This window comes from Eleutherodactylus coqui, chromosome 4 (genome assembly GCF_035609145.1).
Source record: "Eleutherodactylus coqui strain aEleCoq1 chromosome 4, aEleCoq1.hap1, whole genome shotgun sequence".
In the NCBI taxonomy this organism is placed as follows: Eukaryota; Metazoa; Chordata; class Amphibia; order Anura; family Eleutherodactylidae; genus Eleutherodactylus; species Eleutherodactylus coqui.
In genome coordinates, this window is record NC_089840.1 from 227,056,029 (window position 1) to 227,083,540 (window position 27,512).

At 47.8% G+C, this 27,512-nt stretch overlaps 1 long non-coding RNA gene and 1 pseudogene across 1 annotated transcript; one reads left to right on the top strand and one right to left on the bottom strand.

Annotated features, from left to right (window-relative positions):
• Nucleotides 1-228: 228 nt before the first annotated feature.
• On the bottom strand, nt 229-21,581 carry LOC136624879 (uncharacterized). Its single transcript, XR_010792468.1, has 3 exons — nt 20,823-21,581; nt 4,280-4,354; nt 229-652 (listed from the first exon to the last, which is right to left on the bottom strand). It is a non-coding gene; the product is annotated as an uncharacterized lncRNA (long non-coding RNA).
• Nucleotides 21,582-23,227: 1,646 nt separating this feature from the next.
• On the top strand, nt 23,228-27,271 carry LOC136626628 (nuclear pore complex protein Nup155 pseudogene; annotated as a pseudogene).
• Nucleotides 27,272-27,512: the final 241 nt, after the last annotated feature.

The window sequence follows — 27,512 nt, forward strand, 5'->3', positions numbered from 1 at the left end:
AAGGACAACTGGTGACAGGGTCATGGGCACCATAGGCTCATGTATGCATGTTGAGAGAGACTTTTGTTAAATGTAAATGAGCAAATTAAAGAAGTATAGGGATCATCGCACTGTAAGAGGTCATTAGATACCTCTACACCCTGGACAGTGGATTTCTAAATTACACTTTAGTTTTTTCTTGCTGGCACAACATTACATCTTTCCTCACAATTAAAACACTAATAAAAATGTAACTACAATACTCATCTTTATTTTAGAAAATAAAAACATTTAGCAAAAATGTAACATTATACACAAGTTTTCACTGTATACAAATCTGAAAACAATCGTCCCTGTTCATTCCCAGTGAAGGTACAATGGTAAACGGCTTTATGGGTCCGGATAGTCACAAATGGTAGAAGACTTCAACGTGTAGCGATTTGTAGACTCATTCTATGGAGCGGCAACGACTGCAGTATAAGATGCTGGTTTTAGAAGAACAACTGAAGACATGGTAGAGGATGTTGAGCCCTGGTAGTACCTTCTCATGCTTGCACACAACAGTTTAATCGTTTAGTATGGTCCGGCTCAGGGGTGGAAGTGGGCTAGGGGTCATCTGCTTCCAACTCTTCCACTAATCCGGCCAACTTCTCCATCCGGGATACTTGTTGATCTGAAAAGATTAGACCTAAACAAATGTTACTGCAATTAGAACAGGATTCTCTCCAGTCTCTCTAGGTTGCTCCATGATGTCGGGTAATCACTGAGAAGGATCATAAGAAATCACTGCTTTTGACAGGAACATAGTCTTATAACAGTGTACATTGACACTTACAAGGTGCTCTCAAGCTGGTGACAGACTGTCTGAGCAGTTAGAAGACTTAGAAGGTTCTTTAGGGATGCTTCTTTACCCAATTAGTGTAGGCACAGGTTAGACTGTTCATATCTGTGCAAGCGTCTTCGGCACACAGCTGACATAGATTCCCGAGCAGCCTGGCGGAAGGCCGGAGGACACCATGCTAGTCAACTGGGTCCTATGGACATCATTCATGTCAGTTAAGCATGGGGTCCAGCACTTCCAATGTTTAGCTCCTATGATGGAGCCAAACAATGGAAATAATAGTGCAAATGTGAATCCAGACTAGTTTTTGGCTGTGGATGGAGGGTTTATTATACTATCAGGATCAAATATGGCTGGATATTCAGAGGAAGTGGATAGTTTGATTGAGAAAAGAGGTCCATCCAAGTGTAAAATACCCCATTTTTAATTTTGCATAAAATGCCTTTATCAAAAATACAAATAGTGGGTGCCTTACTTGACTTATGGTCAGTAAATTACGGTGTAGCATAAGCAGAGGCAGTCAACGATAGCAAAGTACAACTCAAATGGTGCATTTCCTTGAAAGCCAACAAAATCTTGGAGATTTTCTACAGTGTAATTGGCTGTGAAAATCAAGACTTCTAGACCAGCTTTTCTCAACTCCAGTCCTCAGAGACCCCTGACAGGTCATATAGGGGGGTCCCTGAGGACTACAGTTGAGAAACACTGTTCTAGACCAGTCAACGCCTTGATGGGCTGCGCCAGCTGTCTTGGCAATGCTGATTGGAGGACCGTCTCTGACTGATGCATATCCCAAGATATGGTGCATATTTCAAAATGTTGGTGCAGAAAATGAACATGGCATGGGGTGGAGGGGGAAGGGGAAGGAAATATCATACTGCAAATGTTCTGCTAATGTAAGCCTTTAACCCTTTCCAGTCCAATGTCGGGCCTGCCCCGACATCATCATTTTCCTCCACAGCTCCGATGTCGGGGCAGGCCCGACACTGCAGTGCAGGAGTGGATCTGCACCCGATCGTCAGGCACATCGGGTGCAGATGCACTCCTTTACTGGTCGTCATCGAGGACCCCCGAGGAGAAGGCAGAAAGGGTTTTTAACCCTTTCTGCCCACTCCTTTACACATTACATAGCGCTCAATTAGCGCTATGCAATGCATAGATTCCGGCCGGCGATCATGTGACCGCCGGTGTTACCTGACCCCCGGCGGTCACATGAACGCCGAGCCGGGAGCCTGCACCGTGCAAGGACCTGCTTACCTGACCGGCGTCTTGTGCATTCTCCTTCTGTCTCCCGACCCGGCGATCATGTGACCGCCAGGTGTCACCTGACCCCAGCGGTCACATGATCGCCGAGCCGGGAGGCAGAAGGAGAATGCACAAGACGCCGGTCAGGTAAGCAGGTCCCTCCCTGCACCCTCCTGAACTCTGTCAGATCAGGAGGGTGCAGGGAAAATGTATTTTTTCTCACCCATTCTCCCAGCTCCAATTTATTTGCAGCTGGGGAGAATGGGTGAGAAAAAATAAATGGATTGGAAAGGGTTAAAAAGCTAAGTTGATATTTCTGTTGCCAAATTTTGTGCCTTCTGAAGTGTCTCTCGTTTTGATTGGAAAAATAGCTCTGCATACAATGCTGTTTTTCCAGTCAGAATTAGTGATGAAGGCTCCAAATGTAGCCCAACCTTTGCAGAAGTCCTTACCACCTCATGACATTAGCACAGTCTAGTCTTATAGTTTTCTTAAATCATAAGTCATAGGAGTACAAAAGTAACCAGTCATTTGTAGTAACTCATACCTCTTGTTATAGTTGTAAATCTCAAGATCTGTAAGTTATAGCATTAACCTCTTCAGTGGCACGCCCGGAAATTTTCCAGGACTAGCTGCGCTGCCCATAGTGACATAGCCCAGAAGATTTCCTGGCTATGTTTCACTATAGGACCGTGCAGAACACAATGCCATAAGCTGTGGCATTGTGCTCTGCCTGCACAGTCCCACAAAGAACCAGTGCAGGACTTTAAAAAAAGAAGTGGGAAGATATAACCGATCTACCGGCAACTTCCCGATTCTTCCCTGCACTGTTTACATCTGGCCACGGAAACCATCGGCTTTTCAGACGCCGGCTGATGGTCCGCGTGCAGGGAGAGCTGGTGACCAACTGTCAGATGATAGCCGGGCACCAGCTCTTACAGCAGAGAACAAAGAAAACCTCCAATCTCCGCTGTTTAACCCTTTACATACCGCAATCTCTGTGACCGCAGCATGTAAAGTGCTGACAGCTGAGAACGGAGAAAACCTCTGATCTCCGCTGTTTAACCCTTTAACATGTTGTGGTCTGTGCGACTGCAGCATGTAAAGGGCTGACAGAAGCAGAGGGCTCCCTCTGTCACCATTGGACAGCTCTCCCTGCCACGTGGACCATCGGCTCGTCAGAAGCCGGCCGATGGTCTCCATGGCAGGGAGAGCTGGTGATCGGCTGTCAAATGAAAGCCGTGTCACCATCAGAACCCTCGCAATGTGATCAGGCGGTTCTGAAGGGTCTCAGTTGCATCCGGAGGCTTGAATATAGCCTCCGGGTCTGCCAGCTAAATTAGGCTATGGCGCTAAGACTCTTTCTGAGCTTCATAGCCTGTCTAATACCCTACTATGCCTCAGCATTCCAGAGTATTAGAAGAATAAAAAAAGGATTATGCAAGTTCCCTAAAAAAGACAAAAATGTAAAAAAAATGAAAAAGTTAAAAAATTATAAAAAAAACAACAATAAAAATGCCAAAACCCCACCATTCTCCCTTTAGGGCTTATTTAGACAGGCATATATCGGTCAGGTTTTCACGCCCGGCTGATATACGCTGCCCCTTTCTGCAAGGGGAGGAGCTAGTGCATTGAACTCCCGCCCCCTCTCTGCCTCTTGTTACTGTTTGCAATGGAGGGTTGGGTCAGGGGCGGAGCTATGTTCCATCCTGTTCTGCCCCCTCCAATGCAAGCAATGGCGAGGGTCAGAGAGGGGACGGGATCTCAGTTCACCAGCTCCCCGTCCCATCTCACCTGTTTCTGGGCTGGTGCACTGAGCTGATTTCTGCAGGAAGCAGACAGCTCCATAATCACTGCAGTGGCAGGGCTCGGTATTGCATCAAATTTTCCATTCATTTTAATGACTGCAATGCCAGGGCTGGCCACCGCACTGAGAAGGAAGCTGTCTGCTTCCTGCAGATTTAAACTTAGTGCATTGGCCCTACAAACAGCTGATCGGTGGGGTTCCTGGTAACGGACTTCCATCAAGCTACTATTGATGATCTATCTTCAGGATAGGTCACCAATAGTTTACAAACTCTTTAATTCACTTCCCTCAGCCATAAAACAGGCATGCATTACTTAATACAGTTTGATAGAAGAGAAATCTGTAGGATGAGTTTCTGTTTGCTGGTGTAGACTGGATTATGGTCATGATTTGCACTCGTTACTTACCATGTTTCACCTGCTTCAGCGCTGATGCGACTTGATAACTGAACACGGATTCACAAAGGAATCCCTCTGAGCCATCTGCAAACAGAAGGATAGAAAAACGCATAAGCAACGTTCTTGACCAGACTGCACTATTGTATGTCCTGCCTACAAGTTGTAGAACATCTACGGACACTGGCCAGGATTCCAATCATTTCCACCTACTTTTACTGACATGTGCATATTATGGCCCCCCGTGCACGCTTATGGACTACTAGCGCCAAACACATGTCTAGGTTAAATGGCCGTTGATGAAACTGTCCCGCATCTGCAGGCGCGTGTAGTGTGTGTTTGCGATAGAAACATTACATTGTGAGCGTTACCGGCGACCATGACAGATATTAGGGACGACAATCTCTGTACATTGCTGCAGAATATGTTGGAGCTATAGAGGTAACAAGAAAATGAAGACCAGCACAAGTAACCATTTCTCCGCATTCACATGGGCGCTTGCGTATTTCGGTCTGTAAATACGCTGTTGCCTTGTGCTTTGCGGCGTATTGGTATTCTTTTACTTCACATAAATATGCAGCGTATTTCCGCATGTAATAGAAACGTGCAAAATCTTCTTGATTTTGTGGGTAAATACGTAGCGATTACGCAGGTTTCCTGTGTATTTTGTGTGCATTTGCGCATGCACATTGATTTCAATAGGCTTCTACAGTGCGTAATAGACACTAAGATACCGTGCTTCCTTAAAAAGAAGACCCTGTCTTATATTAACCCCTTAAGGACACGGCCTATTTTGGGCTTAAGGATGCAGCTATTTTTGGCAGATTTTTATATCCATTTTTCAAAAGCCACTTTTTGTCGCTGCGGCCATATAAGGGCTTGTTTTTTGCATGGCGAACTATAGTTTTTATCGGTGCCATTTTTTTTTACTCTAAATCATCACTGTTATCTATTGGATAACAGTGATCACGTCCCCGGTGACATCTCTCTGCACATGGTACCCAGGAGCAGAGGGATTTAAAATTTCCCGGGGCACGAGCCCATCTGCGCAGAAGGATACTTCAGGTCCCAGAAGATTGGGACATCGCGGAGGACCCGGAGTGAGTATTTTCACCTCTCCTTATGGATCCGATCCATGAGAGGAGATGGAACAAACTTCTTTCCAACCTTTTAAAACTTTTTCGTAATCGCCGCTTTCCATTGGATAGTGGCAATCACGTGCACAGGGGACCGGTCACCTCGGTCTCCAGTGACATCTCCTGGTTCCCGGCTACCTTCAGGAGTCGGCATCCAGGAGACTTTAAATTTGCCGGGGCTCCTGGCCTTCTGCGCATGCGCGTGACGTCATACATCTGGCACACATATGCAGAAGAGCGGTGACGGGTCCCAGAGAACCAATTCCCCGTGGGACACCAGGGACAAGGCGGGTGAGTTATCTCAGCTGCCCTGATGGATCGGATCCATCAGGGCAGCTGAATCTTAATCTTTTTTTAACTATTTATTCATTTAATTGCGATCGGCGCTATACACCGGATCACACGCCCTCTGAACGCCAGGGGGATGACTGCTCCAGTGAGACGGGGACGGGGAGCGCAGGGCAGGCTAGACAGGTTCTAGTGGTGGGGGACTCAATTATTAGGGGGACAGAGAGGGCAATCTGCCATAAAGACCGGGATCGTCGAACGGTGTGTTGTCTTCCTGGCGCTCGAGTTCGACACATCGCGGATCGGATTGACAGATTACTGGGAGGGGCTGGTGAGGATCCAGCAGTCATGGTGCACATTGGCACCAATGAACAAGTTAGAGGTCAATGGAGGGCCCTCAAAAATGATTTCAGGGACTTAGGGTCCAAGCTCAGGGCAAGGACCTCCAGGGTAGTTTTCTCGGAAATACTACCTGTACCTAAAGCCACACTAGAAAGGCAGCAGGACCTTAGGGAGGTAAACAAGTGGCTCCGGAGTTGGTGTAAGAAGGAGGGATTTGGGTTCCTGGAGAACTGGGCTGACTTTGCGGTCGGCTACAGGCTCTACCGTAGGGACGGGCTGCATCTAAATGGGGAGGGTGCAGCTGTGCTGGGGGAAAAGATGGCTAGAAGGCTGGAGGAGTGTTTAAACTAGGGACTGGGGGGGAGGGCAAAACGAGAAATAGTGGGGTAGCCAGTGTAATTAGCGATCTGGGTCCAAGCAAAGGGAATGGGGGACGAGCAGGGGGTGGGGTTAGTACAGTTAGAACTGATAGATCAGCCATAAGTACGAATAGCAACAAAACAAATTTAAAAAACAAAAAAAATGATATAAATTGTATGATCACGAATGCACGAAGTCTGATCGGTAAAGTGGGCGAGCTTGAAGCAAGAATGACTGATGAAAGTTATGATATAGTCGGAATTACTGAAACATGGCTTGATGATAAGTGCGATTGGGCGGTGAATTTGCAGGGGTACAATCTCTTCAGAAGAGACCGAAGGAACCAGAAAGGGGGAGGGGTATGTCTGTACGTCAAATCGAACTTGAAGCCGAGGCTACGGGAGGATATAGGGGTAGGAGACGAACAGGTGGAATCTCTGTGGGTAGAAATACAGGGAGGAAAAAATAACAAAATCCTGATAGGGGTCTTCTATCGACCACCAAAAGCAACAGAAGAAACTGAAGACTTACTACTAAGGCAGATAGATGAGGTGTCAAAACGAAACGAAGTAATTATCATGGGGGACTTTAATTATCCAGATATAACATGGGAGAACGAAACCTGCAAATCTCACAGGGGTGATAAGTTCTTGAGAGTAATTAAAGACAATTACCTGAACCAACTTGTGCAGGAACCAACAAGAGGGAGGGCCATTCTGGACCTAGTACTAACTAACAAACCGGAACGTATAAGGGGGGTGCAGGTTGAGGGGCACTTGGGGAACAGCGACCACAATATAATCAACTTCCAGCTGTCAATCAATAGGAAGCCTTATCAGGGAGTGACAAAGAAACTAAACTTTAGTAAAGCAAAATTTGATGAGCTTAGAACTACTATCGGTAACATTAATTGGGACAACATCCTCAAAAATATCAGTACGGAGGAAAAATGGGAAAAGTTCAAAAGGATCCTAATCGCCTCATGTGAGCAGTTCATTCCCTTTAAAAATAAAAGAAACTCAGCTAAAAGGAAACCAATGTGGCTCGACAAGACGGTACGAGGGGCAATAAACGAAAAGAAGAAAGCGTTCAAACTACTAAAGCAAGAAGGCAGCGAAGAAGCGCTAAAATCATACAGGGAAAAAAACAAAATATGCAAAGATACGATCAAAACTGCCAAGGAGGAAGCAGAAAGACGGATCGCAAAAGAGAGCAGAAACAACCCGAAGCTGTTTTTCAACTACATAAACAGCAAAAGGATTTGCAGGGAGAGCGCTGGCCCTTTAAAAAACAATGCAGGAGAAATCATTGATGATGACGAAGGGAAAGCAAATCTACTAAACAGCTTCTTCTCAAGTGTGTTCACCAAAGAAAAGGAAATGCCACACGAGATGCAGGGGAATAAAACGAACCCCTCACAAAATATCTCATACCTAACGCAGGAGGAGGTGCAGAAGCGTCTAAAGAAAACTAAAATTGATAAATCACCGGGCCCAGATGGATTACACCCAAGGATACTAAAGGAACTAAGTGACGAGATAGCTAGGCCGCTATACCTAATATTTCTAGACACTATCAAGACCGGAGTAGTACCATTGGACTGGCGCATTGCCAACGTGGTTCCAATTTACAAAAAAGGGAGCAAAAGTGAGCCTGGTAACTACAGGCCAGTAAGTCTCACTTCAGTAACGGGAAAAATTTTCGAGGGGATTCTGAGAGACGCCATCGATGAGTACCTCAAGGAGATTAAGGGAATAACTCCTCACCAGCATGGATTCATGAAGGGTCGCTCATGTCAGACAAATCTGATCAGTTTCTACGATGAAGTAAGCTCTAAGCTGGACCAGGGAGAATCTATTGATCTTGTATATCTGGACTTCTCTAAAGCCTTTGACACCGTGCCACATAATAGGCTAATATACAAAATGAGGCAGCTCGGACTGGGCGAAAACGTGTGTAAGTGGGTAAAAAATTGGCTCAACGATAGAAAGCAGAGGGTGGTAATAAATGGTTCGTACTCTGATTGGACCACAGTCGCTAGCGGGGTGCCACAGGGTTCAGTATTAGGCCCCACTCTGTTCAACATATTTATTAATGACCTGATAGAGGGGCTGCACAGCAAAATATCAATATTTGCAGATGACACAAAATTATACAATATAATTAATGCAACGGAGGACAATGTGCGGCTACAAACGGACCTGGATAAGATGGGGGCTTGGGCAGAAAAATGGCAAATGAAGTTCAATGTTGAAAAATGTAAGACTATGCACATGGGCAGGAGAAACGGATGTCACCAATATTCACTTATTGAGGTACCACTAGGGAAAAGTGATATGGAAAAGGATCTAGGGGTATTAGTGGATAATAGACTAAACTGGAGTAACCAATGCCAGTCAGCTGCTGCAAAGGCAAATAAAGTCTTGGGGTGCATTAAAAGAGGTATAGGGGCGAAGGACGAGAACATTATCCTTCCACTATATAAGGCACTTGTCAGGCCTCACATGGAATACTGCGTACAATTCTGGACACCGGTGCTCAGGAAAGATGTCACAGTGCTTGAAGGGGTTCAAAGAAGGGCAACTAAACTAATACATGGAATGACGGGACTGGAATACCCAGAGAGGCTATCCAAATTGGGACTATTTACTCTAGAAAAAAGAAGGTTAAGAGGCGACCAAATAACCATGTATAAGTACATGAGGGGACAACACATGGATCTCTCCCGTGATCTGTTTACACCCAGGACCACAAAGGTAACAAGAGGACATCCGCTACGATTAGAGGAAAGTAGGTTTCATCACCAACATAGAAAGGGGTTCTTTACTGTAAGAGCAGTTAGACTGTGGAACTCTCTACCGGAGGAAGTGGTGATGGCAAAATCCATAGAGGAGTTTAAAAGGGGACTTGATGTCTTTCTGGAGAAGAAGTATATTACAGGATATAAATATTAGGTTAAGTGTCAATCCTGGTATATAGGCAGGTAGGAACTATTAGGGGTTGATCCAGGGAACAGTCTGATTGCCATTAGGGAGTCGGGAAGGAATTTTTCCCCCAAAAGGGCTAATTGGCTTCTGGCCTTGGGGTTTTTTGCCTTCCTCTGGATCAACACAGTAGGATAGACAGGCTGGACTAGATGGACAATGTCTTCATTCGGCCTTACATACTATTTTACTATGTTACTATGTTACATTGCCGGGGAGGGGGGGGGGGCAATAGGGCTTTAATTCTAATAGGATGCATGTTTTTACGTCCTCCAGGATTAAAGCCCACTTAGCTAGGATGTAAAAAGGCAATGGGGCCGTCACTAAGAGGTTAAAGTTGAAAGTGTAAATTGTTACAGATGCCCATAATCCCACTGACAGATGATGTCACAGGAAATCAGGTGACCGCTGCAGCCAATGAGAAGCTGCAGTGTCACCATCCATTCTCCTGGCATCGGCGCTCAGACCCTGATAGCCGCGATGCCAGGAGTTCAAGAACATGATGCTGCATTTATCATTGGCTACAGAGGTCACGTGACTTCCTATGCCCCTCCCCCTGAGTCTGCAGCAAACTGCAGTGCTGAGTCCTGGCGTACGCGTGTATCTCTGTATATTATTTTCACACAGGGCGTCCTACTGAAAAGGGGTTGTCCGGTAACCGGAGAGTCCTTAAACATAGACATATACCTTATATTTACTATCTACAATGCAGTAACAATAAAGCAATATGACCGTTGTTCTCAAACAGCTGAGCGATCTCTCCGAATATAAGTGCGAGATTTACTAAACTGAATAAGGCAAAATTCTGGCTCAATCTTAGGCTGAAGCGGTGCGCCCCCTGTGTACGTATGGTGTAACTACACGCTATGCCTCACACTCACTCATCATCACCATAGCATCTACAGGGTGGTCCACGGAAAAGGACGGCAGCCCACACTGTCTATAAGAAAGTCCATCAATGTTGTCCATAGCAACCAATCACAGCGCAGCTTTCATTTCTTATACTGCTGAGGTAAGATGAAAGCTGCGCTGTGATTGGTTGCTATGGCAACAAAGATTTTCTTTTAGACAGCTTTGATGAGAGTGTGGTGACGTGCTAATATTCCGTGGCCCATCCTGTACAAGAAGCTTCATTAGAATATTGCTTACTGGGAAATATTGTAATTAGATGCGCCAAGAATATAACAAAAGTCTGGAAGCTGCTGAACAGTCCCCCCGTGGCTACAGAAATATGGCGGAGGGGGCATGCAGAGGGACCTCCATGTTGGTTCACCCCGAGTACTTTGTGGATTAGGAACAGAGGACGCCTTTACATTATAACTATTATTCCTAAGGGCTCGTGTCCTCGGGTGGTCTTTCACCGCCTATTACACATGCGTTGCACGGCCACGTAATGCGTGCTGAATGGAGTTAATGAGAGTAAATGGACCTTCATTAGTCCTTGCACATGAGCGTATAGACACTGCATGTAGATACCAGCGAGAACTAGATCGCAGCATGCTCTATTATCCGGCGTACCACGCAGAGTGAGCCGTATACGTTTGTATAAGCAGCGTATGCAAACCTGTCCATACACAATACATTATGTACGGGCGGCGATTCATACGCAACGCAGATATGACACAGCGGGGGATTAAAAACAAAAAGACAGCCACACTGCGCGTGACCGCGGCCGTGAGATACGCAGATATGCGCAGTACACTAGCTGCCCGTACGCGGTATCACAAACACTGGTAAAACGCTGCGAGGGCACCTGTGGACATGAGCCCTAAGGCCGCTGAGGAATTCTCCTGAGCATGGATATATATATAGATTGCAGTCGCCGTCGGGACGGGCTTCCCAATAATACACCATATCCCTGCAGCACATCATATATTCTGTCACACAAGTACCACGTCCGCTGCCGGATATCCATACTAATAGTATACATGCTAAAGTAAGGCCCAATGTCCACAGGCGGATTCGATTTGTGGAACCCGCGCTGGAGAACCGCAAATCAAGCCGTCCATAGGGATGCATGGATGTCCGCAAAGCAATGACAAGCATGCAGATGTGATTTTTCCCACACACCGCATACAGGGCTCAGGCAGGCAGATCAGCTGGAAGGTCAGTTTCTTACTTTGATATCTGATGTTCAAAGCAGCTTTCAAAGATGGCGCCGTTGTGCTGACTTTCCACAATGCCCTGCGCTCTCCCCCCTCTGTGTGCGAACTCCCAATGACTGGCCTCGCTCAGCTCCCGTCCTGGCCACGCCCACCTCTAGTGAACTAATCTAAGTCTCTTCCCACCCAGGCCCCGCCCCCTCTAAGTCCCTCCACAGGACAGCATGTTCTCCTGCTGTACAGTGTACTTAGAGGGGACGGGGTCAGGAGAGACTGTCTATACTCACAGGATAAAATCCTGAACGACGAGAGTTCAGTGTAAACAGCAGCCGTTCAGTACTGAACGTCCGCTGTGCAAAGTGAATGGAGAGGGGCGGGGGCGAGAGCGGGGAGAGAAATCTCCTGCAGCCGCCCCACTGTGAAACAAGGATACCCGCTTGACAGGCACCTCCCCCCCGACCGTGACAAGTTATGGTGACAGCCCCCTCCCACCGTGCAACAAGTTATAGCAATAGCCCCTTCCCCCCTGCGACAAGCTATGGTGAGAACACCCCTCCGCCTCTCCCAGTGCGACAAGTTATAGCGACAGCTTCCCTCCTCCCGACAAGTTATGGTGACAGCCCCCCTCCCGTGCGACAAGTTACGGAGACAGTCCTCCCGCGCGACAAGTACACTGACAGCCCCCTTTCCCCCCACATGACAAGTAACACTGACAGCCCCCCCTCTTCCCCGCGGCGACAAGTTGTCAGCACCCCAACTCCCGTGGCGACTAGTTGTCAGCACCTGAACCCCCGCGGCGACAAGATGTCAGCACCCAAACCCCACAGCGACTAGTTGTCAGCATCCCAACCCCCGCGGCAACTAGTTGTCAGCACCCCAACCCCCGCGGCAACAAGATGTCAGCACCCAAACCCCCGCGGCGACTAGTTGTCAGCACCCCAACCCCCGAGGCAACTAGTTGTCAGCATCCCAACCCCCGCGGCAACTAGTTGTCAGCACCCCAACCCCCGCGTCGACAAGTTGTCAGCCCCCCAATTCCCGCGGCGCCTAGTTGTCAGCACCCCAACCCCCGCGGCAACAAGATGTCAGCACCCAAACCCCGTGGCGACTAGTTGTCAGCACCCCAAACCCCGAGGCAACTAGTTGTCAGCACCCCAACCCCCGCGGCAACAAGATGTCAGCACCCAAACCCCCGCGGCGACTAGTTGTCAGCACCCCAACCCCCGAGGCAACTAGTTGTCAGCATCCCAACCCCCGCGGCAACTAGTTGTCAGCACCCCAACCCCCGCGTCGACAAGTTGTCAGCCCCCCAACTCCCGCGGCGCCTAGTTGTCAGCACCCCAACCCCCGCGGCAACAAGATGTCAGCACCCAAACCCCGTGGCGACTAGTTGTCAGCACCCCAAACCCCGAGGCAACTAGTTGTCAGCACCCCAACCCCCGCGGCGACTAGTTGTCAGCACCCTAACTCCCGCGGCGACTAGTTGTCAGCTTTTAACCCGCGCGGGGACTAGTTGTCACCCCCCAACTCCTGCGTCCACTATTTGTCACCACCCCAACTCCTGTGTCGAAAAGTTGTCAGCACCTGAACCCCCGCGGCGACAAGTTGTCAGCACCCCAACTCCTGCGGCAACTAGTTGTCAGCACCCCAACCCCCGCGTCGACAAGTTGTCAGCACCCTAACCCACACAGCAACTAGTTGTCCGCACCTCAACCATTCAAAATAGTCATGGCTCTCCTCCCTGCACAAACAGGATTACACTGAGATGAGACACGTCTGTATAGATAACACAGGACCACTATTCACAATACTCACAGCTCACCTCCTCTCCTCCCTGCACATACAGGATTACAGTGAGAGGTGACACCTATTTGTAGAGAACACAGGACCCACCATTAACAATAGTCACAGCTCACCTCCTCCCCTCCCTGCACAGACAGGATTATACTGAGAGGTGACACCTATATATAGATAACACAGGACCACCATTCACAATAGTCACAGCTCACCTCCTCTCCTCCCTTCACAGGCAGGATTATAGTGGGTGGGTTGGTGGCTCGCTGGGCAGGTCGGTGGCAGGGGCAGTTATACAACCCACTCCCCTCCCCCCCTGCAATAAGTTATGGCAGCCCCCTCCCCCACTCCCATGAGAGAAGTTATGACAGCCCCCGCTCCCAGTAGTAATACTTACCCTCCAGCTGATGACCGGTGGACACTCTTGTCCGGATCGTCTCTAGTAGGACTGCGCATGCGCAAATAATCTGACGCGTGTTCCTGAGCCGGCAGGCGCTGCTGCGCATGCGCAAAAAAACAGACGCGCACCCCTGGCCCGAGGAGTGCTACTACGTATGCCCGAAAAAAAGAGAAGTGCGTGTACGGCCCGACAAGAGGAGAAGACTGAAGATAGGGAGCACTCCTGTAGGTAAGTATATATCTTCTGTATGGCTGATTTACAAAGCACAAAGTATATTACAAAGTGCTTTGTAATGGCCATACAGAAGTGCATACATACATTTGTCAGGGCCAGACAACGCCATAAAGTGCGGTGGAGCGGAGTGCACATCATAAGCTAGGCCTCCACAAACGGGCAGACACCTGAGGGCAGACGTCGTTGCCGCACGTATGTGATTATTAGGCTAGCAGGGGTACCAGCGTTGCCCCGGATTAAGGGTGGGTTCACACAGGGCGGATTCCCGTCGGAAATCTCGTGGTTTGGCCGCAGCAAAAACCGCGAGATTTCCGCCGGGAGAACCGCCGCGGTTTAAGCTGCGGCGGCTTTGAAGCAGCTCGGCCGCATGCTTTTCCGTTGCGGCCAGCGCTCCCATAGAGGAGAGTGCGGCCGCGGTTTCAACCGGATTTACTGCAGCGGATTAGCCGTCCCGTGTGGACGAGGTTTCTGAGTAATCTCATCCACATGGCTGGCTAATCCCGAGATTAGCGGCCGCGGGCGGATCTGCTGCGGCAAATCCGCCCTGTGTGAACCCAGCCTAAAACTTGAATGAATGCCACATTAACATGGATTGAGATTTTAAAGAAAATCTGGGTTTCCCATAGCAACCAACCACAGCGCAGCTTTTACTTTACGTCAGTAGTATAATACATACCAACCAATCACAGCACAGCTTTTACTTTACGTCAGTAGTATAATACATACCAACCAATCACAGCACAGCTTTTACTTTACGTCAGTAGTATAATACATACCAACCAATCACAGCACAGCTTTTACTTTACGTCAGTAGTATAATACATACCAACCAATCACAGCACAGCTTTTACTTTACGTCAGTAGTATAATACATACCAACCAATCACAGCATAGCTTTTACTTTACCCTAGCTGTGTAAGAAATGATTTTGACAATTGTATTTCCCATCCATTTTTTGCTCTTCCTGTAATTCGCCTCACAAGGACAAGTCAATCACAGAACATGGCCGTTACTTACTGAGTGAGGAGTGCATATAGACAAGTCAGCTCTAGCGCATCGGATGACCAGAGCATTTGTAATGACCATCAATAAGGCTCAAGGGCAAACACTGAGGCCCAATGTCCCCAACCGAAAGATACACACAGGGAAACATGGCCGTCCGCAATGAAATAAAGCATGTGGATTTGATTTGTGGACCTTTCGGTCCAGAAACAAGTTGCAGCATGCTCCATTTCAGTGCGGATCCCTCATGGACGACTTCCATTGCAGTCAATGGAAGCAGTCTGACCCGCGGCCCACGCGTATCTAACTGTGCCGCCGGGCAGCGGATCCCACGGGAAAGCAGGAGACTTGAAAAAAATCCTCCACTGCGCATGTACGGCGGCACGCCAGCCGGCACTGCCGCACACATACGTAGTGAAGAAAATAGAAGACCCGGACGGGTAAGCAGTGTCCTCGGCCACGGACAGAGTGGGAATCCACTGCGGGCTACTGCCACGGAATCCGACCCGCCCGTGGACATGAGGCCTTATGGTAGGTGGTGTACATTTTCTCATGGGCACCTATGCGCCGCGCTCACATGTATACAGGCCACAAAACCTTTATATCCTAGCAAAAGATGACAAGAGCAGAAACGTACAGAACTGCGCTGACAGCAGATCGCGGCTACATTCCTTTCACTATTTCATAAAAAACACAAATTCCACGCAGATGGAAATATGCTATAGCCCCCCCTTGGCTCATGTGCTGGGATAGCGCTGCCGCCGCACACGGCTGGGGTCAGGGGTTGGCCACGGCAGTCATGTGTGTATATGAACATGTCACCCCAGCAGCATGTCAACAAAAGCCAGCGAAGAAGCCTGGAGCAGTGGAGAAGACTAACCACTTTACCCCTCATCCACTCCATCCATGGCGGGGCGGCTGTCTCTGACAGCTGACACCCGCCTGTAACAGCCGTCATCAGCGTTCACATTGATCGCAGCTGTTAATCCTTTAAATCGATCTGACAGCGGCATTTAAATGCCCCAATCAGCATTTAGTGGTCCAAAACAGCCCCCTCGCGATGAGATTGCAAGGTGCGGTTTGGTTGTCATGACACCCTGGGCCTCCTGAAGATTCCCAAGGCTACCATGAAGAGACTGACTGTCAGCATACAGCATAATGCAATACTATGGTACTGCATTACACAGTATGGCCTCATGCCCATGGCCGGGTCCATTTCCACCTGTGAAATATCGCAGCAGAATCAGACCTGGCGTCCCCCAGACACCCTATAGCAGTGATGACGAACCTTTTAGAGACCGAGTGCCCAAACTGGAACCCAAAACCCACTTATTTATCGCCCCAGCGGTAATAGTGACTGCGCACAGCGACCTCAGTGTTCATAGTGACATCCCACAGCGGATTTATTTAGCTTCACAATACATTATATGGTGCATTAAAGAGAACCATAAAAAACTACAATTCGCCCCACAAGAAGCAACAAGCCCTCAGACAGCTGCGTTATCGGAAAAATAAAACGGTTAGGATTTTCTGAATGTGGGGAAGAGAAACGAATCTTATATAAAACCGCCTGCAGGCTTTTCTTGCACCGCACTTTGACCCCTTTGTGTGACCTTTGGTGGATGATTTTGGTGTCATTAGATTTGTGACATCCTCACCACCGCCGTAAAATCATGAAATTAGAGTTTGATGCATTGAGTGACTCTCAGGCCGGGTCAAAGCTCCTATGTTAAGTCTAGCGGCGCTGTTGTGCTTCACCCATTGATTATGAGCGCTATAACCAGCGATAAGGTATTGCTGTACAGAAGTCATGGAATGCCTTACCATAGCAATCACTGCTGCTATGGAGCAGGTCCGCTTCAGGGCTTATTCACACCTGTCCGATATACGGTGTCCCTTTCTGCAGGTGGAGGAGGTGGGCTGGTCCAGGAGCAGTGCACTGAGCTCCCGCCCCATCTCTGCCCCTCGCCACTATATGCAATCGGAGGGGGCAGGATGAGGTGCAACTTATCTCTGCCATCCCCACCCTCCTGCACCTCCCATTGTAAACAGTGGCGAGGGGCGTAGAGGGGGCAGGAGCTCAGTGCACTGCTCCCGGCCCGCCTCCTCCCCCTGCAGAAAGGGACACCGTATATTGGGGCGGGTGTAAAAACCAGGACAATATACGGACGTCTGAATAAGCCCTCAGGGAAATAAACAGTGTAAATAAACTAAAGAAATAATGTAAAGAAATAAAATAAAATACCTTGGTTTTTTACTTGTTTACCGCTATTTGCAAGAAAAAAAATTACTAATTTCAGAAAAACCTCACATATGTGGTATCATTGTGTCCGTAATGAGCACACAAATTATCCTGCGCAGCAAATACCTCCAAAAAAGAGCAATAAAGGCAATCCAAAGAGCCATATGTACCGCGAAATGGTACAAATAAAAACTACAGTTCGTGACGCAAAAAACAAGCCCTGACAAAGCTCTGTCCATGAAAAAATCAAAAACGTTATGTGACTTTGAATGTGATGAAGTGGAAAAACCTAAAAAAAATTATGTTTTTGGCATCGTTGTAAACGTATCGAACCGCAGAAAAAATGTATTGCGTCATTTATACTGTTAGGCCTCATGTCCACGCGCTTAGAATCCGCAGCGTTTCTCCTGCACGCGGATCCACGCCTCATAGGGATGCATTGCACACCCGCAGGTAGTTAAATACCTTTGGATGTCATTTCCCGCGTCAGGCGCGGATCCGTGTGCAGGAAAAAAAATGGACATGCTCCATTTTCGTGCGGGTCTCCCGCGGGGACGGCTCCCGCAGGCTTCTATTGAGGCCTATCGAAGCCGTCCGGATCCGCGGGAGACCCTTACCAGAATTAAACTCACCTGCTCCGGACGATGCGGTTCTTCCCTTCTTCGCGGCCGGATCTTCTTTCTTTGGCCCGGCAGATGTGCCCGGCGCATGTGCGCGGCACGCCGCCGGCGTGTCGAGCACATCCTCCGGGTCGGAGAATGAAGATCCGGCCGCGAAGGAAGGAAGATCCGCATCCTCCGGAGCAGGTGAGTTTATTCTGATTTTTAGGCATCATGTCCGCGGGGCAGGAGGGACCCGCTGCAAGATTCTACATGAAGAATCCGCGGGGGGCCTGATTTTCCCCGTGGACATGAGGCCTTAGATTGTCGCTGTAAAAAAAAAAAAATTTAAAACAATGGCAGAATTAATTAATAAAAACTATAGTTGACCACGCAAAACATAAGACCTTATACGACTGTGTCGACTGGAAAATTAAAAGTTGTGGCTCTTGAAAACTGTAAATGAAAATCCCTCAGAAATCGTTGCGTTCTTAAGCCCAAAATAGGCCATGTCCATAAGGGGTTAACCGCTTAACATCACAGGACCACAGATTGCGGTATGATGTAATGCTATACATTAGATCATACTGTAGGAGCGATCAACGCATCACAAGTTGTTGTCCCCTCTGCGGACTAACAAAAAAGGTAAAATTACATTTTTACTGATTATTAAATTAAAAAAGCTAATAAAAGTAAAAAAAAAAACCTTTTGCCATATTTATAATAAAGGGATCTAAATAGTAATACAAAAATACATATTTAGTATCGCAGCGTCCGTAAAAGTCTGATCTATCAAAGTAATGCATTATTTACCCTGCATGGCGAACATCATCAGAACTAGAGATGAGCGAGCCTACTCGGCCAAGCCCCTTTTTTGCCTGAGTACCGCGATTTTCGAGTACTTCCGTACTCGGGCGAAAAGATTCGGGGGGCGCCGTGGGTGAGTGGGGGGTTGCAGCGGGGAGTGGGGGGGAGAGGGAGAGAGAGAGGGATCCCCCCTGTTCCCCGCTGCTACCCCCTGCTCCGCCACGCCGCCCCCCGGCGCCCCCCGAATCTTTTCACCCGAGTACAGAAGTACTCGAAAATCACGGTGCTCGATTGAGTAATTACTCGAAACGAGTAGGTTCCCTCACCTCAGAACATAAAAATAAAGAACACCAGAATTGTGCTTTTTTGGTCACCCCTATATCCAAGAAAAAATTTAATAAAAAATGATCAAAAAGCCGTATGTACGCCAGAATGGTAGCAATGGAAACAACGGGGCGTCCCGCACAAAATGAGATGTCACACAACTATGTCGAAAAAATGAAAAAGTTATAGTTGTCAGACGATGGCAGCAGGAAATAATTTTTAAAAATTACATATCTTCGAAAAACAAAAAAAAGGAGTACAGCCCAAAAAAAACCTATATAACTTTGGTATTATAAGTGTTCGTACTGACCCATAGAATAAAGTTATCAGGTCATTCTTGTTGCAGTCTGTACGCCGTAAAAACAAGACACACCCAAGATGGCGGAATTTAGTTTTTTTTCCATTTCACTCCACTGAGAAGTTTTTCTGTACATTATATAGTACATTATATAGTACCACTGAAAAACACAACTCGGCCCGCAAAATACAAGCCCTCATAGAGCGACGTCGATGAATAAATGAAGGAGTTGTGATTTTTTAAAAGGGGAGAGGAAAAAGCGAAAATGGAAAAACAAGGGCCGTGTCATTAAGGGGTTAAAACACATATATACAGAGCAAAAAATATATAACCATCACTTGCATCATATATACACTTCTGTACATCCCATATGCCCCTGTATATACAGATAACGACAGTTATCACACATTTTATATATAATGTGAGCCCTCACTGACCGACTCTGAGGCTGACTTCACACTGCGCTCGTCAACGTGCGATTTCACCGCGGATACGAGGCGTCTTTTGTATTAAAAACATCTGGCATCACTTCGGAGAAGTAGCGATCCTCCGCCGCGGCTGATCACGGAGTTTCTCCCATCGTTCTCATTGGTGAGACGCCTCATTGCATCGCGTGCATCTAGCACATGGAGCGATGCTGCCACCGGCCCCACTGACAACAATGGCCGCTGCGATGTGAAGGCGCGCCCAAAGACGGTACGTGTCGCGATTCTTTTCCTGTATCGCTTTGTGGTGCAATGTGGGTAAACAATCGCTCATGCGTATGACCCCGTTCAAAAGAATGGGGATCATATTCACATCCCGCAAGGCACAAGACTCGTGGGAGAATCTTGCCCGTGTGAAGCCGGCCTGACTCATCACTAATTCCCTAAGGCCGCTCTCACGCACGCATTAGCACATCATGGCGTTTTACTGCGATTTCGCGCGGCCTTTTCTAAGGCATTCCACTATTTGTCAGCGTTTTTGAAGCGCCCCACTATGGGTGATGAGGTGCGTTAAAAAGTGCTAAAATGCACGAAAATAGAGCAGACAGCGCTTGAAAATCACAGCGTTAGACATGCTGCGTCCGAGCGCTAGTCGGCAGAACATCACTGAAATCAATGGAGGCGCTGTGCCGCGATTAAGCATCGCAGTAAAAAGCGGGCTGTGTGAGAGCGGCCTTACTCCCCATGGCGGACAAACATGACATTTGGCGCAACTGTTCCTTAGATCCTAAGTAGGAAAAGTAACGGGGTCACAACTGGATTATACAATTCTAGCCAAGGAAGCACGTGGTCACCTCCACGCGGTGTTTCCTGGGTAACGTGAAGAACCAGGCAAAATGGGGAACATACTATAATCCTCGGTTCCTGTTCTCTGTACCAAACTAACTGGGGCGAAGCCGAGTATATCAGCCAGTATATATATATATATATATATATACACACACACACAACACCCGTATGCGCATAGCGCTCACACCATACATACAGTACCATCATCCACCGGCCATACACGCCTTCTACACAGGAATATGGGGTCGGACACATATACTCTATCATATATATATATACAGAACAGAGATCAGAAGGCAGCGCCCCAGAGTGGGGGGGGGGGGGGGATTTATATTTACCAATTTAATAAATATAATATTTTTATCTCACCCTGCGGTAACCGGGTTTCCCTGGGAGCGCCAGTGGGTCAAAGATCTAGGCCGGCAGGAAGAACCAGATAATCGGGTGGTTGAGGTGATAGATATGCTGGTCGCCGGTCCTTACGACATCACATCATGGAGAGCATCGGAGGGAAATACGAATATATAAGTATAAACCGGAGAGAGATAGACAATAGCAGAAACTAAATAAAAATCCCCAGCGAGCGGTCCGGACCATGCGGAAGGGGCGGGCCCAGGGGATTATACAACGCTTCTTTAGATGAGGGGTGCACTCGGTGTGAGGCACCCTGTGAAGTAGGTCCGGCACATTTATATGTCTGTTGGAGTCCGTTCACTGCAGCGCTGGGAATATTTATATAGAACACACATATACAAACGTTATACAACATCCAGAGCATCATATACAGACAGTATGCACACAAGGTATAATGTGCATTCACAGCATGCACACGGTGTATTATTTAGGCCGCCTGCAGACGGCTGGGTCGGAGAATTCTCGCAGCAGGATCCGACCCGCACCCCGGCAGTGAGCAGTGCGGCTCACCTTCTTCCGCGTCTTCTCCACTCTGTGATGTGCAGGCTGCCACCCAGCGGGCACATGCGCAGAGCGGAGGCGGCGTGCCAGGGGTGACATCTCTGTGTGGGCCTCTGTGAGACCCGCACAGAAATAGAACATGTCATGATTTGTTTACCGCGTGTGATTTCACACGGACAAATCACGGCCGTCTGCATAGGATTGTGTTTTGCAATGCAATCCTATGCAGGCGGGCACGGGCGGAAATTCTGCGAGAAATCCCGCCGTGGAATTTCCGCCCGTGTGCAGGGGACCATAGTCATATACAATGTATACCAACTATACAGTGTAGTATACAGGCATATCTATATACAGTGTACTACATATAGAATATACACACTATGCCCACAGTGTATTATACTACCATATACACACACTGCACACTGTAGTATACAGCCATATATACACACTATACATACCGGTAGTATACAGCCATATAGACACACTATACATAGCATACAGCCATATACACACACATACATAGTATACAGCATATATACACACACTATACATAGTATACAGCCATATATACATACATACATAGTGTACAGCCATATATACACACATACATAGTATACAGCCATATATACACACTATACATAGTATACAGCATATATACACGCACTATACATAGTATACAGGCATATCTATATACAGTGTACTACATATAGAATATACACACTATGCCCACAGTGTATTATACTACCATATACACACACTGCACACTGTAGTATACAGCCATATATACACACTATACATACCGGTAGTATACAGCCATATAGACACACTATACATAGCATACAGCCATATACACACACATACATAGTATACAGCATATATACACACACTATACATAGTATACAGCCATATATACATACATACATAGTATACAGCATATATACACGCACTATACATAGTATACAGGCATATCTATATACAGTGTACTACATATAGAATATACACACTATGCCCACAGTGTATTATACTACCATATATACACACACTGCACACTGTAGTATACAGCCATATATACACACTATACATACCGGTAGTATATAGCCATATACACACACATACATAGTATACAGCCATATACACACACACACACACTGCACACTGTAGTATACAGCCAAATATACACACATACATAGTATACAGCCATATATACACACTATACATACCAGTAGTATACAGCCATATACACACACATACATAGTATACAGCCATATACACACACATACATAGTATACAGCCATATACACACACATACATAGTGTACAGCATATATACACACACTATACATACTATACAGCATATATACACACTATACATACCAGTAGTATACAGCCATATACACACACTATACATACTATACAGCATATATACACACTATACATACCAGTAGTATGCAGCCATATACACACACAAACATAGTATAGAGCATATATACACACACTATATATACTATACATAGTATACAGCATATTAACACATACATAGTATACAGCAAATATACACACATATGAGCAGACTACATACACCAGACGTGCAGCAGAGTGAAGCTTCTCTCCGTGGGCGCAGTAGGAGCTCCGAGGCTCCGCAGAGCCGCTCACCATGATGTAATCCTGCGGAGGGCATATTAACTTTTTCTTCCCCAGTTCTGCCTAAACTCAGCTATTCAAGCAACCTTAGGGTTAGGGTTTAGGCTTGGGCTTAGTTGCCGACCCTCCTACGGCCGTGCTGCTGCTTGTTTAACTACCCGGCCACACGTGCACATCTCCAAAGGGGGTGTGTCCCCAACAACCAATCAGGTCGCTGGAATCGCTCACTGCTACTGAACTGCGGCTGAAATCCCAAATATGCCTCCCGGCTACTCTGTGTTGCAGTTCTGCAGGAAGAAGAGACAGGAGTCACGTGAGCTGTCAAACCCCGCTCGAGCTCCGCGGGTCACGTGTCCTCCCGCGCGCACCTGATGTCACAAGAGACTGCACACGGCTCAACTGACAGTTGAGAGTCGCGCTCAACCCGTATGGACGACGCGATGGACGCAGCCAAGAAGAGGATCCAGCGCCTGCTGCACGAGGCCTCAGCCTACAGGGACTTGTCATCCGCCCTGGACCTTCGGGACAGCCCTGCTCTGTCAGGTAACTCCCCTGCTGATTACCCTCTGCAGGCCCCTCATCTGCTCGGTGTCGCCCCCACACTCCCGGTGGTCAGCGCTGTGCACACAGTGCCGCTTCCCCCGGAGATGTTAGATTATTTTAACCCCATGAAGAACACTCATTGCATGATGGGAGTGTTCCCTGAGATCAGCCAGGCTTGGCTGGCCATTAGCAGTGACCTCTTCCTGTGGGACTTCCGCACCGGCCGGAATGTCACTCGCTTTGGTGGCCTCAGGGACACAATCGTGTGTGCTGGACTGGTCAGACCTCAAGAAGGTGTCGTCCAGCCACAGACATCCCATCTGCTAATCATTGCCACTCCGGTCACACTTGTTGTATTAGGAGTGAGCTGTCTGCAGCCTGAAGATCCCCATGACAACCCTTCTGGGCAGATCCAGCTGCTAGAAGAGCCCTTGTATTCTGCCGCTGCAGAAGATACCTACGTATCTGTCGCCGGCACACACAATGGGCGCATCTTTCTGTCTGGTACATCCGGCTGCTTGTATGAAGTGGTCTACCGGGCTGAAGCCGGCTGGCTTAGCCCCAAGTGGCAGATTATTAACTGTACGCGGAGCGCGGCCGGCGTGCTGCTCGCCTCCTGGCTTCTAAGCAGACATGATCCCGTCGTTCAGATCGCTGTGGATGACAGCCGGAACATCTTGTATACCCGCTCTGAGAGCGGCGTACTACAGGTCTATGACTTGGGTCCAGATGGCAGCGGAATAACCAAAAAGGCGTCAGTATTCCAGGACGCCATTGTATCCGCTGCTGTAGGGATCGCCAAGACAGCCGACCCGTCACTCTTCAGGCCCATCATTCAGATTGCTGTCATTGAAGATTCAGAATCTGTGAATTGTGACTTGGTGGCTATTACTGGCGCCGGCGTCCGCCTTTACTTTACATCCGCCCCGTCAAAGCGGCCCGCAGCTCAGCCCTGGCGATTGGATTTAGTCCATATTCGCCTACCGCCCGGATTTATAGACTCTGCCACCGTGGACAAGCCATCAAACGTCCATCAAGTGCTTTATAGCGATGGCGTTTTCCTTATGGCAGCTGCTGAAAACGCCGTCTATGACCAACTATGGTGCATCAACCATAACTGCGTCCCATTTCAGAACCAATTAATGGAAACACATGCCGTAAAACATCTGCGGGGTCATTCCTGTGTAATTGCGTCTGTCAAGGACTCTTCCGTCCAACAACATATGGTTCCAGCCAAGATGTTTGTTGTGCTCTCCGCACATGGAAGCCATATCTTCTCTCTGGTCAGACCGGTGGAGCAGCTTCAGGATCCTCTCATCGACGCTTATGAAGATGAAGATGAGCAGAAGACTGAACAACTTTTTAAGGTGTATCACCCGGACCAGGCCTGTGCAGCTAGTTTACACCTTGCGTGTTCTACTGCTGCCTCCGATCAGAAGCTGTCTACCTGGGCTACTGAGGTATTTTTCAGATATGGAGGAATAGCGCAGGTGAAGAATAACTCTTCACTTCCCGCACCCAATAACACCAGGGCAAATAACACCATATCTGTTGGGTCACCCTTACCCACACGTAGCCAGATACCAAATAAACGCTTCCAGGGTTCAACTCAACAACATTTTTCTGGAGGACACAATGGGATTTACATCTATTTTACCAGCATTATTCACCTCATCTGGGATAAAGACCTCATAGTCGAAAGAACATGCAAGAATGACAACGGTGACTTCATAAAAATGGATAGTGGCATCTCCGGAGAACTTCTGCAATCAGCTCTACGAGACCTCAGAGACTTACAAGAATTTCTGGAGAGAAATTTTAATTTTGGAACGGGCACCCTCAGAGATCTAAAGTCTAAATATGAGAGCACGATCCCTCGTGGCAACAGGGCGACCACCGGCACAAGGCAGAAGCTGAAGAACAGTTCTGGAAAAGCCTTCAGTTTCCTAAAGCGTGATACCAACACCTGCCATCACCAAGAGGTACATGACGAGTGTCACACTGAGGCCCCGCTAACGGAGAAGACCTCCCTTCAAGGAATTCACCAGTTGGTGAAGAAGACCTGCCAAACCTTAGCGGTGTGGAACCAGTTCTGTGAGCCCCACTTTCACCAGGTAGTGTCTGGGCTTCGCAAGGAGTTGCAGAAGCAGCTGAAAAACATGACCTTTAAAGATCTAGTCATCCGGGGGAAGAAGCTGACCAAGACTCTCATCGCATCATTGATCGACTGCCATATCCGTCACAATGTAAATACGGATGAGGTGATCTCTTACCTGCAGCACATGTGCCCGATATTTTACAGCAGTGAAGATGCCATATTGTCCAAGGCTTATGTACTTATACAACGATCCCTTCAAGTCAACAACAAGTATGATAAAGAACAATTGCTGCGCGCGTCACTGCAGGAGTACCAGAAAGTATGTCACCTTCTTGACTTGGCTAGTGTTTGTGGCAAGTACAGACAGCAGTGTTTTTATGAGGGTGTAGTACAGCTGTGCCTTACATATGCTGGAAACAAGGATCCGCAAGGCCTTGGTTTGCGCTATCTGAAGAACGGTGAGCCCGAAGGCGATGAGTTGGGCTTACAAGCATTTGAAACCAAGATGCACAGCTACAAAATCATCATTGATTTACTGCAAGAGCTGGTCAACCAAAGGAAATCTGCTCCCCGAACAGTAACCACAAAGCACGGCCCCTCTGGACTTCTTTTTCACCAGATACTGGAATTGCTTCCGCGCTCTGCAGATGAATTCTTCCATATTGTGTTATTCAACTGGCTCATCAAGGTTGATCTCACAGACGTCCTGCTGGAGCTGAAGTCACCTTTTCTGGAGTCTCATTTGGTGCGCATGTCCAACCATGAGGACAACGAAGTGCGCTACATGAATTTATTGTTCTGTTACTACCAGAAGAAGGGAAGTCCCATCAAAGCTGCCAGGGTGATGGCCAAACTAGCGGACTACGAGAGCCCCAACATCTCTCTGAAAGGAAGGATTGAATACTTATCTAGAGCCATCTTGTGTGCCAGAACCACCAATGGCCAGTATGGACGTGCTGAAGATTCAGAACTCATACATGAGCTGGAAGACTTAATAGATGTCGCTAAAGTACAGCTTGAAATCCAGAAAGTGCTACTCAGGAAATACTCCCAACATCCTACAGCACAGACTGCTGCGGCGCAGCTTGATTCACAGGTAATGGACCTTACAGCTCTGTATGAGAAATTTGCAGACCCATTCCAGCTTTCAGAGTGCAAGCTTGCAATCCTTAGATGTGCTTCTTTTTCTAATGCTTTCTTGGTGCAGCAGATATGGAAGGAAATCATACAAACAGAGTTGAAGGACAGCGTAGAGATGGATGCTGCCAACAGGATGCAACTGCTGAACCTGAAGTTGGTCTCACTGGGCAAGATCTATGCCAGCACTCCCATGTATCTTCCTCTTCAGTTTTTGGCTCAGTACCTGGAACAACAAGTCTGCTCCTTGGATTGGCCGGCAGACTTTGGGTTAAAGACAATATTGGAGATGAATGTGCCGTTTCCCACGTGATTTCAGAATTGGGAATCCCTTCTGGACAGAGGTGAAGAAGCCTTTCCTTCTGCCGCAATGTATTCATGGGCTGCTCCCCGCATATGGAAATGACCATAATATCGTCCAGAGCCTTGACAGACAGCAATTTAACACAACCTGTGTTCCAATGCATCAGATCACACGGGCGTAATTCCAAGCCAATATAGCTCCGGGCGTTTTTACATTGGGCCCAAAAGATAGTCCAGGAACATCGGCCGCTGCATGGGCTCCTATGCTTAGCTCCGCCCCTTCCATTGCACAGAACCAGCGGGGAGGAACAAGAGGTAAGCCTGCGATTGGAAGGGAGGGGAAATGGGCAATGATAAAACATCAATCTATTTTATGTTGATCCAGGGATTATTCTGGATCAGCCGCCATTCTCCATGCTCCAC